At 41.0% G+C, this 16,029-nt stretch overlaps 1 protein-coding gene and 1 non-coding gene across 5 annotated transcripts in view; one reads left to right on the top strand and one right to left on the bottom strand.

Annotated features, from left to right (window-relative positions):
* ralba (v-ral simian leukemia viral oncogene homolog Ba (ras related)) overlaps positions 1 to 16,029 on the bottom strand; it is a 95,120-nt gene that overhangs the window by 63,828 nt on the left and 15,263 nt on the right. For 2 of the 4 annotated variants that reach the window (XM_060827032.1, XM_060827033.1), the window contains exon 1: positions 2,834 to 2,914. The exons of 1 other annotated variant lie outside the window; for it this stretch is intronic. The gene's annotated coding sequence lies outside the window, so the exon portion shown is untranslated. Of the gene's footprint in view, positions 1 to 2,093; positions 2,257 to 2,833; positions 2,915 to 16,029 lie in introns of those variants that run through there. One more of the 4 variants, XM_060827034.1, reaches the window with a different exon arrangement.
* On the top strand, positions 11,136 to 11,208 carry trnak-cuu (transfer RNA lysine (anticodon CUU)). The gene has a single exon. It is a non-coding gene; the product is annotated as a tRNA-Lys (tRNA).

The following is a 16,029-nucleotide window of genomic DNA, read 5'->3' as shown; positions in this document are numbered from 1 at the left end:
ACAGGTTCAGGATAAGCCTGATGCAGCCAAATTCCATCACTAGGGCCTCAGTTCAAATGCACATGGAGTTACCAAAAAAAAACACAGCACAATAGAGGAGTGTCATGTCTACAAAGGTAGACCATCAACCCAAACAAACCCAATATTTGGCTCCAAGGATTTGCATTCGCTAACTAAAATTAGTGCAGCATTTAACTGAGTGTAGCAAAGAACCTTACCAAAACTAATGTCAACAGGAATCAGGAAAACACTTCTGGTTGGAGCTCTACTTAGTACAAAGGATAGATAGTTGTGGTTGGAAGTCAATCAACTCAATCCCATGATAACACTGCAGGTGTTCTTCAGGATAGTGTCCTATATGCCCAACGACCTTCAGCTGTTTCAGTAGCCCCTCTCACCATTATAAATGGTGAAACATGGGAATGTTCACTGATTAACTTACAATGTTCAGCACCAAACTAGATTCCTTAAATCTGGAAGGAGTGCATGTCAATCTGCAGTAAGACCTCGACAAATTGAGGCTTGGACTAAAATAGCAAGGGAGAAATATTGGACAATGACCATCTCAGAATCTAACCATCAACCTTTGACACTAATGGCATTATTATTACAATCGACTGGCAACATCCATTTACCAGAATTTAAACTGGATATCATAGTTTCTTGTAGAAATTATCCAAGTCTGGAAATTAAGCAGCACACACTGGCCTCCCCATCTCATTAAAGCCAATCTACCTTTTAAATGCATAAGTCAGAAGTGAAGGAATATAGCCGACTTGCAGTGAATGGTGGATCAGTCATTAATTTTGAGATTAATATCTTTGCTTAATAAAAATTTAAAGGGATACAGGCCAAAGGTAAATATATGGAGTTAGGCCACAGATCAGCCATGATGTGACTGAATGGTACATCAGGCTTGAATGGCTTACTCCTGTGCCTGAAAGCAGCTCCATCACAAGCAGCTTAAACCATCCCATTAAAGGCAGCCAATAACTTGAACATTCACTCCCTTCAGCATAGTGTGTACTGCCTCAGTGCACTATCTACAAGATGCACTGCAGAAACTCAAAGCTCGTTTAAAATCATTGTTTCTAAGTGGGAAAAGTCATTGTTTTCAAAGGTAACAGATGCATGAGGACACCATCAGCTGAAAACCCCCTCCAAGCCACACACCATTTTAACTTGGAATGGCATTACCAATCCTGTATTGTCACAGTTAAATCTTGGAACACACTCCCTAATGATATTGTTGGTCTATTTAAACCACCTGGACAACTGTTCAAGACAATAGTTCACTGCTAATTTCTCAAGCACAATAACAAGAGCAATAAATTCCAGCCTAACCAGTGGTGCAGTCCTCTTGAACAAATTAAAATGATTAGCAAAGAATTACTCCTCTCTCATGCTTCTCAAAGTGAAGTAGCCCAAGAAAATAAAATACCAGATGAATTCAATCTATATTACTGCCCTCTGGGATGTTTGAGAAGTTTTATTTGAATTTCAACAAATTAAAAGTTTTAGAAACAATGACAGGAGTGAAACAAAAACGTAAAATGCCAGAATGAAGTTAGAACATACATTCAAAATAATTACTTAAAGTTGAAACTCACCTTTCTATAACAGCATGTGGTGTGATCTATACCAGAAAATCCAAAATAAAGTTCTGGTCAAGTTCCTGCTTAAGTGAATCAGGAGCCCATGCATCACATCAAATATCCATTCACTCTACCACTATCTCCCTGCTGCTGCAGTATGTTTTACCTACAGGATGCACTGCAGCAAATGTAAGGTTTCTTCGACAGCACCTACCTAACCAACAATATATATGATAACATTAACAGATGAATAGGAACACCATCTTATCCAGATCACACCTTCCTACCTGGAAATACTTGTCATTTCTGTACAATTAACAGATAAAATTTCTGAAATCCACTACATAACAGACTGCAGCAGTTCAAGGTAGCAGGCAGATCATCACCACCACCTTTTCAAAGGAAACCAGGGATGGTCAATAATCATCAGTCCTTCAAACAGCAGCAATGTCATTAGTTCTATCTTTTAAAAGACTACTGAAAAAAAAGCTTAAATACCAATAGATGTTAGCACGATAGGTGGTTTTCACTGATCTCCTAGGGACATTTCACATTTTGCAAAACACAGTCAGCCAGTCATCGCTGTTTGGCACCAGATCTTAAACAACTGTTTACTCTTAAATGAGTAAAACGTCGGTTGAGTTCTAATTGATTCAAGGGAAGTGGGTGGGGTTAGGGGGGGGAAAGAAAAATTAAGAACCTTGTTTCTTTTTCCAAAAAAAAGAGTGAAGACGCCTGTTTGGAAATAAAAACGATCAGAGTGGGGTGTGGTGGAGCTACAAGAATAAAACTTCCCGATTTCTTCGGTTCCTTTCGTGTGCTGAAGATTTGTGTATAACAAACACACACACAAACGCAGAACTAGGTGGGGGGAAGAGAGAAAGAAAGTGGGACACGGTGCTGAGTTACCAGCCCAGCAGCTCCCTAATGGACAGGCGGTTCATTGCTGCCAGGGATTGGAGTCTGAAGCAGGAGAAACGCCTGACAAGACCAGCAACCAAACTTGCTCAGTCGGCCCTGCTCCGCCCCGCCATCACGTCCATTGGCTAATCGGTGAGTGAACGCAGTTCCTATTGGCCCAGCTGTCCGTCAATCAAACTTCCCCCTCCACCTGTGTTTGGTTGAGCGGTCACGGTTTTCCCTACTCTCTCTAAAGTAAATATTTTCTGAATGAACTCGTGGAGGGGAGAGGAACAGCAGCAACCCCGGACAAAACAAGAAAAGGCGCGGCTACTCACAAGCTATAAACGGAAGGACATGAATCCAGCAAGGCTCTAGTTCGCTCGCTCACTCCAAAGGCTGCTATCCTCCGCCACCGGAGTATACAGGAAATGACGGAGCGTGTCCCGCCCCCGAAAGGTGTCCGCCCACCTGTGGGCGGGGCCTAACCAAGGTTCACCCCTCTCCTGCTCCCCTGAATGTTCCTGCAGCTCATCAGGGGGAAGGCAGAGCTTGGAAATACTGTAATAGGTCAAAGATAAAAATCACACAACACCAGGTTGTAGTCCAACAGGTTTATTTGGAAGCACTGGCTTCCTGAGCGCTGCTCCTTCATCAGGTGGTTGTGGAGAATAAGATTGCAAGACACAGAATTTATAGCAAAAGTTCACAGTGTGATGTATCTGAAATTATATAGTGAAAAAGACCTGGATTGTTTAAGTCTGTCATCTTTTAGAATGACAGGTAATAGGTCAGACAGTCACTTCTTTAATAATCGGGGAAGGTCACGTTTAATAAAAGCAAAGTCAAGCCAATGGCTATGGATTAAGCACTGGAAAATGGGATTGGAGTAGTAGGTACAGAAACAGAAATTGCTGAAAAAGCTCAGCAGATCTGGTAGCTTCTGTGGAGAGAAATCAGAATTAACATTTGGGGCCCAGTGATCCTCCTTCAGAATGTTAAAAATCACACAACACCAGATTATGGTGCAACAGGTTTATTTGGAGGTACAAGTTTTCGGAGTGCTGGTCCTTTATCCCTGTTGGACTATAACCTGGTGTTGTGTGATTTTTAGAAGGGCTTATGCCCTTATGTCCGAAACATCGAATCTCCTGTTCCTTGGATGCTGCCTGACCTGCTGCGCTTTTCCAGCAACACATTTTCAGCTTGTGTGATTTTTAACCTTGTCCAGCCCAGACCAACACCAACACCTCCACATCTTCTTCAGAACATCACTGGACTAAAAACATTAACTCTGATTTCTCTCCACAGATGCGTCCTTTGGTTTTTATTTAAAATAGTAAGTGATTGCTTTTGATTGCCCATTAACATAGATTTTCCTGCTCCTCAGCTGTTGCCTGACCTGCTGTGCTTTACCAGCACCACTCCAATCTCCAGCATCTGCAGTTCCCACTTCTGGGTGGTTAGATGGGCCAAAGGGCCTTTTCACTGCTGTAGGTCTCAATGGTTTTAGAAAGGTAAAGCCTCCATAATCCCACTCTCATTAGAGAGAGTGTCACCATGCAACAGGCAAGGGGAGAGGGTGAGAAGAAGAGTCTTTCCTAGACAGTAAATGTATTAAGGGGATGTAGTCCGAGGGCTGCTATATGAAGTTAGGACACAGATCGACCACAATCTCATTAAGTGACAGAACAGGCTTGAGAAGCTGAATAACCTACTCCTGTTTCAATGGAATGTCAGCCAGTATGGGAATTGAACCTGTGCTTTTGGCAGCAATCTGCATCACAAACCAGTCATTCAACTAACTGTGAGAAGTCCTGAGAATCTGGAAATAGACTTTTTTTTAAAAAGTGCTGAAGGAACTTGGCTAGTCTGGAGGCATCTGAAATTGACTTAACATCTTGTCAAGTTCAGGAGATTTAGACACCTTCATACATACTAATACATCCAACATCACCTCTGTGATATGGACTGTCCCCGAGAATTGACGACAAACCTCCCCCAAGTTCCCATGTCTTCATGTCTTTCTCCATGGTAAACAAGAGAAATTCATTGCAGACCTCAACCATCTCTGGGTTCTACACATTCATGCCCTCACCTTGGTCCTTGAGAGGCCCTATTCTCTCTCTAGTTATTCTTTTTGCAAGGTTTGTGAAGGTTTGTAGCTCAGCTTGAGGTTTAGGGTGTAGTTTTGCTCGCTGAGCTGTAGTTTGATATCCAGACATTTCATTACCTAGCCAGGTAACATCATCAGTGGCGACTTCCAAGTGAAGCGAAGCTGTTATCTCCTGCTTTCTATTTATATGTTTGTCCAGGATGGGGTTCCTGGGGTTTGTGGTGATTCCTGTTCATTTTCTGCTAGGTTGATAGGTGGTATCTAAATCTACGTGTTTGTTTATGGCATTGTGGTTGGAGTGCCAGGCCTCTAGGAATTCTCTGGCATGTCTTTACTTAGCCTGTCCCAGGATAGATGTGTTGTCAAAATGGTGGGTTTTTTTCCTCCGTGTGTAGGGCTACAAGGGAGAGAGGGTCATGTCTTTTTGTGGCTAGCTGGTGTTTGTGTATCCTGGTGGCTAACTTTCTTTCTGTTTGTCCTACGTAGTGTTTGTGGCAGTCCTTGCATGGAATTTTGTAGACGACATTGGTTTGGTCCGTAGGTTGTACTGGGTCTTTTAGGTTTGTTAGTTTTTGTTTGAGAGTGTTGGTGGGTTTGTGTGCTACTAGGATTCCGAGGGGTCATAGTAGTCTGGCTGTCATTTCTGAAACTTCTTTGATGTATGGTAAGGTGGTTAGGGTTTCTGGCTGTGTTTGGTCTGCTTGTCGTGGTTTATTCTTGAGGAATCTGCGGACTGTATTTTTTTGAGTATCCGTTCTTTTTGAATAAGTTGTATAAGTAGTTCTCCTCTGTTTTCTGAAGTTCGTCTGTGCTGCAGTGTGAGGTGGCTCGTTGAAATAGTGTCCTGATACAGCTTCGTTTGTGTGTGTTGGGATGGTTGCTGGTGTAGTTAAGTATTTGGTCAGTGTTTGGTGGTTTTCTGTATACGTAGGTTTGTAGTTCTCCTTTGTCTGTTCTTTCAACTGTGACGCTCATGAATGCGAGTTTGTTGTCGGTTTCTTCCTCCTTGGTCAACTTTATGCCTGTGTTATTCTTTTTCCTTTAATATACTTGGAAAAACCTCTTTGGATTCACTCTAGGGGCGGCACAGTGGCACAGTGGTTAGCACTGCTGCCTCACAGCACCAGAGACCGGGTTCAATTCCCGCTTCGGGCAACTGTCTGTGTGGAGTTTGCACATTCTCCTCGTGTCTGCGTGGGTTTCCTCCAGATGCTCTGGTTTCCTCCCACAGTCCAAAGATGTGCAGGTTAGGTAAATTGACCATGCTAAACTGCCCGTAGTGTTAGATGTAGGTCTGGGTGGATTGCTCTTCGGAGGGTGGACTTGTTGGGCCGAAGGGCTTGTTTCCACACTGTAAGTAATCTAATCTTAATTCCTTTGTGAAATCTGAAGGAGCTGGAAAAGATTATGGACTTTAATACTGGAGAGGGGAAAAAGGTGAAAGATGCAAGTGGAACAAATGGTAATAGAACCCCAATATAAGGTTCAGTAGTAATGTCCCTAGATCTAGACGAGAAGGCATGGGTTCAAGTCCCACCTGCTTTCAAGGTGTATTCGAACATCTCGCAACAGATTAATTGATTAGAAAATATTTTCAACCCAGAGGAAATGGTAAAGAAAGAGTCCTAATGTGGTATAAATGATGTATGGGTGTTAATAGCAGAAACAAATGTAGCTCTACAGAAACCAAGCCTATACAAACAGGACTGAGGTGGTTAATCTAAATGGAGGACAGAGTTCATGGTGCAAAATTGTTGAACTCAATGTTGAGTCCTCATGACCGTAAAATGTCTAATCAGAAAATGAGGAAAAAAGTAGAAATCTTTCATCAAACCTGAAAATTAGGCTATATTGCCAGTTTTCTGATTTGTTGGATGATATTCAACTTCGGGGTCAAACTTATTTACAAATTCAGACTATTTACTTGTGACTTATTCACATTAACAACTGGTATTGTGTTGAGCATCACTAGAAATTTCAGAAATACTTCGAGCCTGATCTGCCATTAAATAAGATCATGGCTGATATTTTCATGGCCTCAACTCCACTTACCCACCCTCTTATCATAACCCTTAGTTCCTTTACTGTTCAAAACATTATCCATCTTAGCTTTAAAAACATTCAATGAGGAAGCCTCAACTACTTCTTTGAGCAGGGAATTCCACAGATTCACAACCCTCTGGGTGAAGAAGTTCATTCTCAATTCAGTCCTAAATTTGCTCCTCCTAATTTTAAGGCTGCGCCCTCTTGTTCTACTTTCACCTGCCAATGGAAACATCCTCTCTTCTTCTATCCTATCTATTTCCTACATAAGTTTTTATCTTTCTATAAGATCCCCCTCAATCTTCTAAATTCCAATGAATATAATCCCATGTGGAAGTGAATACTGCAGTTGCTGGTGATTAGAGTCAAGATTTAAGTGCTGGTGGAAAAACACAGCAGGTCAGGCAGCATCCGAGGAGCAGGAAAATTGTGCCTTCAATTTTCCTGCTCCTCGGATGCTGCCTCACCTGCTGTGCTTTTTCCAGCACCACTCTAATCTTGAATATAATCCCAGTTCACTCAGTCTGTCCTCGTAAGCCAACCCCCTCAATTCCAGAATCAACCTAGTGAACCTCCTCTGCACACCCTTCAATGCTAGTACATCCTTTCTCAAGTAAGGAGACTAAAGCTGCACACAGTCCTCCAGATGTGGCCTCACTAACACCCTATACAGCTGCAACATAACCTCCCTACTTTTCAACTCAATCCTTTTAGCAATGAAGGACAAATTTCCATTTGCATTCCTAATTACTTGCTGCACCTGCAAACCAACTTTCTGTGAATCATGCACAAGGACAAACAGGTCCCTGTGTACAGCAGAACGCTGCAGTTTTTTTTCAACCTTTCAAATAATGGTCCTTTTTTTTACTGTTATCCCTACTGAAATGGATGACTTCACATTTATTGACATTGTACTCCATTTGCCAGCCCTTTGACCACTCACTTAAAGTATCTATGTTCCTCTGCAAACTTTCACAGTCTTCTGCAGACTTTGCTCCAGCACTCACCTTAGTGTCATCTGCAAACTTTGACACAATACATGTGATCGCCAACTTCAAATCATCTATGTAAATTGTGAATAATTGTAGTCCCAAAACTAAACCCTGAGGGACACCACTGGTCATTATTTGCCAACCAAAAAAACTCTCATTTACCCTTACTCTTTGCTTGCCATTGGTTAACCAATCCTCCGTCCATGCTAATACATTGCCCATAATGCCATACATCTTTATCTTAAGAATTAGCCTTTTGTGCGGCGCTTTGTCGAATGCATTTTGGAAATCTACATACACACATCTGCTTGGTTCCCTTTGTACATTGTGCTCGTAATGTCTTCATAGAATTCCAGTAAATTAGTTAACTATGACCTGCCTTTTATGAACCCTTGCTGTATCTGTCCAATGGGTCAATTTCTATCTAGTTGTCTTGCTATTTCTCTCTTGATAGATTCAAACATTTTTCCCAACAACAGAAGTTAAGCTAACCAGCCAATAATTCCCCATCTTTTGTCTACTTCCATTTTTAAACAGTGGCGTCACATTTGCTGTTTTCCAATCTGCTGGAACTGCCCCAGAGACAAGTTAATTTTGGAAAATTACCACAAGTACATTTGCTACTTCTCCTGTTGTCTCTTTTAATACCCTGGAATGCATTCCATCGGAGCCAGGAGACTTGTCTAACTTTAGCTCCAGTACCTTGCCCAATACTACTTCTTTCATGATAATGAACGTTTCTAGGTCCTCATCTATCTTAGTCTCCTTGTCAATTACTGACTTGTAATTAGTGTCCTCCACTGTGAAATCTAACACAAAATACCTGTTCAATGCCTTGGCCATATCCTCATATCCCATTACTAGAGACTAGAATTTGATACGTTGCTGATCACTGAAAACAAAGATTACAAATAATATGCAAATTTATAAAAACTAAAATTCAAAACGTAACTTCAAGTGGAATAAAAACTAAAATTACTTTCAATAAATTTATTTTCAATTTGGATAACAGAGTAAATACCTAGAGTTGGGACTGCCTCCTGATTTTCAAATAATCTTGGATAATCAACCAGGAGAAGTGTTTAGTGGTTGAGCAGACCAATATTGTGTGCTTTACACTGTCACTGAAAGTAAAAACTATCTCATGAATATGTTTTAAGATAATATAGCACAGAAGGGAGTCATTCAATCCTTAATGACTCTTTGAAAAAGCTGAGTAATTGACCAATGTTTTATCCTGTAAATTATCTCTTCAAATGCATATCCAATTATCTTTTCAAAATTCAGATGAAGTTGATTGATCATCAATCATTAAGCTGATTGCTTCCATAACATAATAACTTCTGTGTGAAAAAATGACCTAATTTTTTCTCTAGGTCTTTTGCCAATTAATTCTCATCAGTCATCCCTAGATACTTACCGCTTTGCCAGAGGAGTTGTGCTTTGTCTACTTAGTCTATTGCAATCCCTCACGATTTACCTCTTTTCATTCTTCCCTTGATCCCCTCTGCTCCAAGGAGAACAAATCCAGCAAATCTCATTGTTTTCAAATCAATGAATTGTCTCTTCCCGGCAGTACCTTAATAAAGCTCCTGAGTAAACCTCTCCAGGTTTTTGACATTTTTCCTAAAGTGCGATGCAAAGCTGTACACAAAATGTCAGTTACATCACACTGTAAACTTTTGCTATAAATTCTGTCTCTTACAGCCTTATTCTCCACAATCACCTCATGAAGGAGCAGCACTCCAAAAGCTAATGCTTCCAAATAAACCTGTTGGACTATAACCTGGTGTTGTGTGATTTTTAACTTTGTAGACCCCAGTCCAACACCGGTGTCTCCAAATCATGAGAAAACTCCAGCTGAGCCTTAAGCAAGGATTTTAATTTAACATTGCCTCATTGTTTTTGTATACCATGCCCCAACTTAAAAAGCCAAGTATCCCAAACACTTTCGCCCCTGCTTTATAATGTGCCCTGCCATGTTCAAGGATTAAGAATATGCAGCAGAGTATTTTTGTACTCCAATAAAATGCAACCATTTAAGTTATACTGCCTACACTTGCAGTTTCTCCCAAAGCCCATCAATTCATACTCATCATATTGCATCTATCATGCATCTCATGCGTCTGCCACTCATTGTCCCCAATCTGTGTCCTCTTGACGACTGCTACTATTGTGCTCACTATTCCCAGTGTTGCTGAGTTTTATTTGATGTGCACACTTTGTCATTGTACTTCCTGAAACCAATTCTAGATAGAGTCATCAAGTCATAGAGATGTACAGCAAGGAAACAGACCCTTCCGCCCAATCTGTCCACACCGACCAGATATCCCAACCCAATCGAGTCCCACCTGCCAGCACCCGGCCCATATCCCTCCAAACCCTCATTTATATACAACAAACAAAAAGCAGTTGCCCTAATAGTTGTTGTAAAAGGTATTAATCTCTGGAAGAAATACCAGAGTGCTTGGTGATAACAATCTCTCCCTCAACTTCAGCAAAACTAAACAGCTGATCATTAACTTCAGGAAGCAAAGAGGAAGACATGCCCCTATCTACATCAATGGAACTGAGGTGGAGATGTTCAAGAGCATCAAGTTCCTCAGAGTGATATACAGCAACAATCTATCTTAGACCACCCATGTTGATGCAATGGTCAAGAAGGCACAACCTCTTCTTCCTTGGTAATCTAAGAAAATGCGGTGTCCAACTTTCATAGTGCACTACAGAAAGCATTCTATGTGGATACATCCTGATAGAACTGCTCTGCCCAAAACCATAAGAAACTACAGAAAGTTGTAAACACAGCCCAGACCATCACGCAAGCCAAACCTCCATCCATTGACTTCATCTACACTTCTCAATACTTCAGAAAGGCAGCCAACATCATCAAAAATCCTTCCCACCCAGTTATAATTTTTACCAATCTCTTCTGTCAGGCAAAAGATACAAAAGCTTTGTATCAGGTTCAAGTATGGCTTCTTTTCTATTATTATTAAACTTCTGAAGGGACCTCTCAAATTTCAAATCTACTGTTGATCTTGCTTTTTGTGCACTTTTTTTACAACCATAACTTTGTATTCCTTGCTCTGTTCAAACACCCTCTGATCTTGATATGTTCTGATTTGCCTGTACTGCACGCAAAACAAAACTTTTCACTATGCTTAGGTACATGTGACAACAACAAATTAAATCAAAAGAGTAGTCCATTAAGCACTGTCTAATATAATCATGTCATTTGGAGTTGGATGGGAGAAGAGCTCTGGATTTTAAAGCAGATTGACAAACCAAGTTTCCCCATTGTTTTATAACATTATCTATCATACTAATCAAAATTGTACCTGCTTGCTATTGTGCAATGAATGACATTTTTTAATTCAGCCTGGTGTGGGCATCGTTGGTTGGCCAGCATACATTGCCCTTCCCTATTTGCCCTTGAGAAGGTATTTAAACCATAGTAAAAGCAGGAAGAATTAATTAAGACAGTAAGCCCGGGTAGCTCTGTCGGTAGAGCATCAGACTCTTAATCTGAGGGTCTTGGGTTCGAGTCCCCGCTCGGGCGTTGGCTTTAGTGGGTGGCACGGTGGCACAGTCGTTAGCACTGCTGCCTCACAGTGCCAGAGACCTGGGTTCAATTCCCGCTTCAGGTGACTGACTGTGTGGAGTTTGCACATTTCCTTGTGTCTGCATGGGTTTCCTCCTGGTACTTTAGTTTCCTCCCACAGTCCAAAAATGTGCAGGTTAGGTGAATTGGCCATGCTAAATTGCCTGTAGTGTTAGGTCAAGGGGTAAATGTAGGGGAATGGGTCTGGGTGGGTGGCGGGTCGGTGTGGACTTGGGCCGAAGGGCCTGTTTCCACACTGTAAGTAATCTAATCTAATCTAAACAGCAGAGGCTATACTAGAGAATAGGTGGTAAACATAAGGGCATGAACAGCACCACAGATAGAGCAAATCATTTGGAGAATGCAGGAATGAGGCTTCGTCTTACACAGCCACAAAAAGAGGAAGACATTCAGTAAAGCTGTTCAGCTTTATCCACAGGGAGCAAGACAATTTTCTATAAAATTGTTAAAGATGACTAATTTTTTAGGTCACAACAAACATGAATCGTCCTCCTAGCTTGCAGAAGGAGGGAACCATGCATTTCACTTACAAAAGATAGAAATTCTCTGTTTGCATTCAAAAATTGAGAATCCTTCATTTTCTCTGCTTTAACTTAGGAAAACTTCCAGTTCAGTAGCGGAAAGCAGCAGCATAGCTAAGGTGCAGAATTAAAAGTAATTGAAGTGAGGAAAATAAAGCAGCATTAATTTACTGTAGAATTTAAAGCAATGAGAATAAACCGGTTTTAGAATTAAAAACATTGAAAGCAAAGAGAATCAGCCAATATTTTTGCACTACATGTTCATTTTCAAGATAAGTCGGTTTCCAAACAAGAACCTGACTTGAGGGATCAAAATTTTATTTCTTTTGGTTTTAACAAAGTGGGCTTTGCTGAAGCATAAGCACGCAATTCTGCAGATTTTCCTTCAATGCTTTGTGCAATGGAAATCATGTCGCATTAACTTGATTGAATTTTTTTGTAGTAGTAACAAAGAGGATTGATGAGCGAAGGGCGAGGTCTGCAGATGCTGGAGATCAGAGTTGAGAGTGTGTTGCTGGAAAAGCACAACATTCATTCCTGATGAAGGGCTCTGGCCCGAAACTTCGATTCTCCTGCTCATCGGATGCTGCCTGACCTGCTGTGTTTTTCCATGGTCTATATGGACCTCAGTAAGATCTTCGAAAAGGTTCTTCATGGTACACTGGTAAGCAAGGTTAGATTACACACAATACAGGGAGAATGAGCCATTTCAATACAGTACTGGCTCAAAGGTAGAAGACAGAGGATGGTAGTGGAGGTTGTTTCTCAGACAGGAGACGTGTGACCAATAATCACAGGGATCGGTGCTGGATCCACTGCTTTTTGTCATTTATATAAATAATTTGGATGTGAACATAGGCGGTATAGTTAGTAAGTTTGCAGAAAACACTAAAATTGGAGCTGTAGTGGACTGTGAAAAAGCTTTCCACAGAATGCAATGGGATCTTGATTTTATTTGCTGTATTTTGGAAAGGTAAATCAGGGCAGGACTTATATACATAATGATAATGTCCTAAGGAGTGTTGCTGAATAAAGAGACAATGGATTGCAGGTTCACAACACATAAAGATCATAGAGTGTTTGAACAGAGCAAGGAATACAAAGTTATGTTGTAAAAAAGGTGGGGACAATGAGAAATGAATGGCAGATGCAATATGATGTGGATGAGTATAAATTGATAAGCTTTGGGAGAAATGACAAGTATAGGCAGTATAACTTAAATGATTGCATTTTATTGGGGTACAAAAATACTCTACTACATATTCTTAATCCTTGAACATAGCAGGGCACATTATAAAGCAGGTGAGAAAGTGTTCGGGATACTTGGCTTTTTAAATTGGGGCATGAAATACAAAACAGGGGAGAAATGTTAAACTAAAATCCTTGCTTAAGGCTTAGCTGGAAGTTTGTGTTCAACTTTGCATCGCACTTCAGGAAAAATGTCAAAAACCTGGAGAGGTTTACTAAGGAGCTTTATTAAGGTACTAGGTAAAAACAATGACTGCAGATGCTGGAAACCAGAGTCTAGATTAGAGTGGTGCTGGAAAAGCATAGCAGTTCAGGCAGCATCCGAGGAGCAGTAGTACTGCCAGATATGAGACAATTCAATGATTTGAAAACAATGAGATTTGCTGGATTTGTTCTCCTTGGGGCAGAGGAGATCAAGGGAAGACTGTAATTTGGGAGGGATTGCAATAGACTAAGTAGGCAAAACACGACTCCTCTGGCAAATGGGTCAGCATCTAGGATGACAGATGAGAAATAATTGGCAAAAGAACTAGAGGAAAAATTAGGTCACTTTTTTTGAAAATCAGGAGGCTGTCCCAACTCTAGGTATTTATTCTGTTATCCAAATTGAAAATAAATTTATTGAAAGTAATTTTAGTTTTTATTCCACTTGAAGTTACGTTTTGAATTTTAGCTTTTATAAATTTGAATATTATTTGTAATTTTTGTACTTCAGTGATCAACAATGTATCAAATTCTAGTCTCTAGTAATGGGATATGAGGAAATGGAAAAAGTGAGGACTGCAGATGCTGGAGATCAGAGCTGAAAATGTGTTGCTGGAAAAGCACAGCAGGTCAGGCAGCATCCACGGAGCAGGTGAATCAACATTTCGGGCAGGGCTCATGACCGAAACGTCGATTCTCCTGCTCCTTGGATGCTGCCTGACCTGCTGCGCTTTTCCAGCAACACATTTTCAGATATGAGGAAATGGCCAAGACATTGCACAGGCATTTTGTGTTAGATTTCACAGTGAAGGACACCAATAACAAACTAGTAATTGACAAGGAGACTAAGATAGATGAGGACCTGGAAACGATCATTATCATGAAAGAAATAATATTGGGCAAGGTACTGGAGCTAAAGAAATGCAAGTCTCCTGACCCCATTGAAATGTATTCCAGGGTATTAAAAGAGATAGCAGGAGCAATAGCAAATGTACTTGTGGTAATTTTCCAAAATTTGCTGGTTTCTGGGGCAGTTCCAGCAGATTGGAAAATACCAAATGTGACACCACTGTTTAAAAAAAGAGGTCAACAAAAGATGGGGAATTAAATGCTGGTTAGCTTAACTTCTGTAGTGGGGAAAATGCTTGAATCTATCAAGTAAGAAATAGCAAGACATCCAGATAGAAATTGTCCCATTGTACAGATGCAGCAAGGGTTCATAAAAGGCAGGTCATCCTTAACTAATTTACCGGAATTCTATGAAGACATTACGAGCACAATGTACAACGGGAACAAAACAGATGTCTTATGTAGATTTCCAAAATGCATTCTACAAGCTGCTGCACAAAAGGCTAAATCTTAAGATAAAGATGCATGGTATTATGAGCAATGTATTTGCATGGATGGAGAGTTGGTTAACCAATGGCAAGCAAAGAGTAGGGGGAAATGAGTGTTTTTCTGTTTCGCAAACAGTGACCAGTGTTGTCCCTCAGGAATCAGTGTTGGGACTGCAATTAGTCGCAATTTACGTGGATGATTTGAAGTTGGGGATCACATATATTGTCAAGATTAGAGTGATCCTGGAAAAGCACAGCAGGTCAGGCAGCATGTGCAGAGGTCTAGCAGATGGAGGACAATGTTAATAAATATGAAGTCATCCATTTTGGTTGGAATAACAGTAAAAGAGACTATTATTTGAATGGTTAAAAAAAGCTGCAGCATTCTGCTGTACACAGGGACCTGTGTGTCCTTGTGCATGATTCACAGAAGGTTGGTTTGCAGACGCAGCAGATAATTAGGAAGACAAATGGAAATTTGTCCTCCATTGTTAAAGGGATTGAGTTGAAAAGCAGGGAGTTTATGTTGCAGCTGTGTAGGGTGTTGGTGAGGCCACACCTGGAATACTGCATGTAGTTTTAGTCTCTTTTACTTGAGAAAAGATGTACCAGCATTGGAGGGGATGCTGAGAAGATTCACTAGGTTGATTCTGGGATTGAGGGGGTTGGCTTATGAGGAAAGATTGAGTAGACAAGGATAATATTAATTGGAATTTAGAATATTGAGGGGGGATCTTATAGAAACATATAAAGTTATGAAGGGAATAGATAAGATAGAAGTAGAGAGCATGTTTCCACTGGCGGGTGAAAGTAGAACAAGAGGCCACAGCCTCAAAATTAAGGGGAGCAAATTTAGGATTGAATTGAAAAGAAACTCCTTTAAGGGTTGTGAATCTGTGGAATTCCCTGCTCAGTGAAGTAGTTGAGGCTTCCTCATTGAATGTTTTTAAAGCTAAGATGGGTAACATTTTGAATAGTAAAGGAATGAGAGGGTGGATAAGTAGAGCTGAGGCCACAAAAATATCAGCCATGATCTTATTGAATGGTGGAGCAGGTTTGAAGGGCTAGATGGCCTACTTCTGCTTCTGGTTCTTATGTTCTTATTTGTGTTGAGAGTGTATTGCTGGAAATGCACAGCAGGTCAGACAGCATCTGAGAACCAGGAAAATGGACTTTTCGGGCCAGTGCCCTTCACCAGGAATGAGGCTGGGAGCCCCGGGTGGAGAGATAAATAGGAGGTGGGGGTGGGGCTGGGAGAAGGTACCTGGATGGAGGTTGGGATAATAGTGATAGGTCAGGGAGGAGGGTGGAGCAGATGGGTGGGAAGGAAGATTGACAGCTAGGACAGGTTATGAGGGCGGTGTTGAGCTGGAAGATCGTAGCTGGGGTAAGGTGGGGGGGGGGAGTGAAAATGAGGAAACTGGTGAAGTCTACATTGATGCTCTGGG

Source organism: Hemiscyllium ocellatum, chromosome 7 (genome assembly GCF_020745735.1).
Source record: "Hemiscyllium ocellatum isolate sHemOce1 chromosome 7, sHemOce1.pat.X.cur, whole genome shotgun sequence".
Taxonomy (NCBI): domain Eukaryota; kingdom Metazoa; phylum Chordata; class Chondrichthyes; order Orectolobiformes; family Hemiscylliidae; genus Hemiscyllium; species Hemiscyllium ocellatum.
This window is presented reverse-complemented; position numbering and strand designations above follow the sequence as displayed.